The sequence below is a fragment of the Engraulis encrasicolus genome, chromosome 9 (assembly GCF_034702125.1).
Source record: "Engraulis encrasicolus isolate BLACKSEA-1 chromosome 9, IST_EnEncr_1.0, whole genome shotgun sequence".
NCBI classification, from domain to species: Eukaryota; Metazoa; Chordata; class Actinopteri; order Clupeiformes; family Engraulidae; genus Engraulis; species Engraulis encrasicolus.
The window spans coordinates 20,038,281-20,040,780 of record NC_085865.1 but is presented as its reverse complement, the minus strand read 5'-3'; the positions used below and the strand labels follow the sequence as shown (position 1 = coordinate 20,040,780).

The following is a 2,500-nucleotide window of genomic DNA, read 5'->3' as shown; positions in this document are numbered from 1 at the left end:
CAAACTGGCAGGTCGGGAGTCGAATCGGCAACCTTTAGGCTACAAGCCTGACACTCTAACCGCTTACCCATGACTGCCCTAAAAACACGGCGTTACAAATTAGCTATTATCAGAATGACAATGACCAAGTCATAATGTATTGTTAAAGGCCCTCTTGTCATAGTAGAGTAAAACTATGGTCATTAACCTTTCAATGACCCTTACAGCGTGTCACTGGTGGAGCGTTGTGCATTATGGGGCAACAGAAACAAATCAGTTTCTGTTCACATTGTTAAACTAATATGCCGTATACATTGTTTCTCTGTAAGAGTTTGAAGTGTGTCTGCGAAAGTGTTTGCATCCTATGGATATGGACGTGGCATGGCCCATAAGTGGGCGGTGAATTATGTAAGCTTTGTTGTGCGTAATTGAAAGTGGGTGAGTGTGCGTGCTGGCCTTTAGCACACACTCATTAGATAGCGTGGCAGGCCGGTGCACTAGGGCCGAGTCCTATCTCACGGCCCGCAGTGTTATATTTACAGGGCCACTTATCCGTCAACCTTTCAAGCCCCTCTTTTTTTTCTCTCTCTCTCTCTCTTTCTCTCTCTCTCTCTCTCTCTCTCTCTTCCATTCTCTGTCTCATTATCTCTCTCATCCACCCCCCCCCTCTCTGACACTTTCTTTCACTATGTATCTTTCTCAGTCTCCTCTCTCTGCCCTCTATGCTTTTCTCATCCTTTTTGTTCTGTTTCTATACTCTATCGTTTTTCTTTCACTCTTGACCTTTCCCTTTCTCTTCTCTTCTCTTCTCTTCTCTTCTCTTCTCTTCTCTTCTCTTCTCTTCTCTTCTCTTCTCTTCTCTTCTCTTCTCTTCTCTTCTCTTCTCTTCTCTTCTCTTCTCTTCTCTTCTCTTCTCTTCTCTTCTCTTCTCTTCTCTTCTCCTTACTAAAGTCAGGACGGTGACTAATGCATACACACACACACGCGTGCAAGCACACGCGCACGCACACACACACACACACACACACACACACACACACACACACACACACACACACACACAATGTTTTAAGCGTACCCTGTGGTAAAGGTCTACACTTCAGAGATGTAAGAGTATCGATCCTCCTGTGCAGTAGATTTATTTGCCGGCCCCAAAGTGACTGTCTCCTTGCGTTAGTACTGTGTCTGTGCTCCACTGTTGCCTAGCTGAGACAGGCTTTCCTGGCTACACAGCGGTGGGTGGGTATGTGTGTGCGTGCATCGGTGTGTGCGTGTACTTGTGTGTGTGTGTGTGTTTTTGCGTGTACTTGTGTGTGTATATGTAGCTGAGACTATCCCAGCTTACGCCACAGCCTAGTGTGTGTGTGTGTGTGTGTGTGTACGCATGCGTGTGCGTGCGTGTTTGCGTGAGTGTGTTTGTGTACATGCGTGTGTGTGTGTGTGTGTGTGTGTGTGTGTGTGTGTGTGTGTGTGTGTGTGTGTGTGTGTGTGTGTGTGTGTGTACATGCTTTTGTGTGTGTGTGTGTGTGTGTGTGTGTGTGTGTGTGTGTGTGTGTGTGTGTGTGTGTGTGTGTGTGTGTGTGTGTGTGTGTGTGTGTGTGTGTGTGTGTGTGTGTGTGTGTGCCACCCCACACCAAACTACTTTATCTGGGGTCATTCTCATTGCTTGGTGCAGTAACTACCATCATTCTGAGAACCCCATTTTCTCAAGTCAACAAGCACTTGCAGGCTCACAAGTATGCGCATCAGTGGGTCCACTGAGCTGTGACAGTCACATTGTACAGTAATTGTATTTCTTAATGATGTTTTATGATGTCTAACGTGTATTTATTCTATATTTGACAGCATACAATGACCTATGCCTGATTTCCCCAATAACTCACTATATTGTATGACAACTTGTATTGAGTTACATTGATTTTGCAGTTGTTAAGGGCATGATACTTACAGATTGTATAATAATGTATGACAACTTGTATTCAGTTACGTTGATAGTACAGTTGTTAAGAGTACAACACTTACTGATTGCATAATGATTGTCACAATAATGACATTTGATCTTGAAAAAGTACAGGTGCATGTATAGTCAAGTTGCCTAATTCTGTCTGTCCCCCAATTCCGCCCGCCTATTCATAAGTGATGATAGTTAGTCAGGAAGTCAGGAACGGATATCGACATGATACGGAGTTTGTATGCTTACAATTTGGTGCTTACAAAACGATGATGACATTTAAAACCGAGTCAAACGGCCATAAACAGCATTGTAATGAAGGGTGTCGTAACGGCAGCATGAAAGAGATGGGACTTTAATTTCACGACGACATTCTGGCTTCAAGTTCACCCTGGCCGCTTCCCTTTTTCACTTTATGACAAAAATTATTCAACCGTTTCCACAGTAACGACCAAACTAATCACAGTTCCTGCATCGGTAAAGCCAGGACTAAAAGTGTGAACAAAATCAGCACAACAGCATAAAGGAATACTAAACAGTAACGGAAATACCGACGTGACCTGAAAAGTT

At 43.9% G+C, this 2,500-nt stretch overlaps 1 protein-coding gene across 1 annotated transcript in view; it reads left to right on the top strand.

The window, feature by feature from the left end:
* ctnnd2a (catenin (cadherin-associated protein), delta 2a) overlaps window positions 1-2,500 on the top strand; it is a 458,968-nt gene that overhangs the window by 229,754 nt on the left and 226,714 nt on the right. The gene's annotated exons all lie outside the window — the stretch shown is intronic.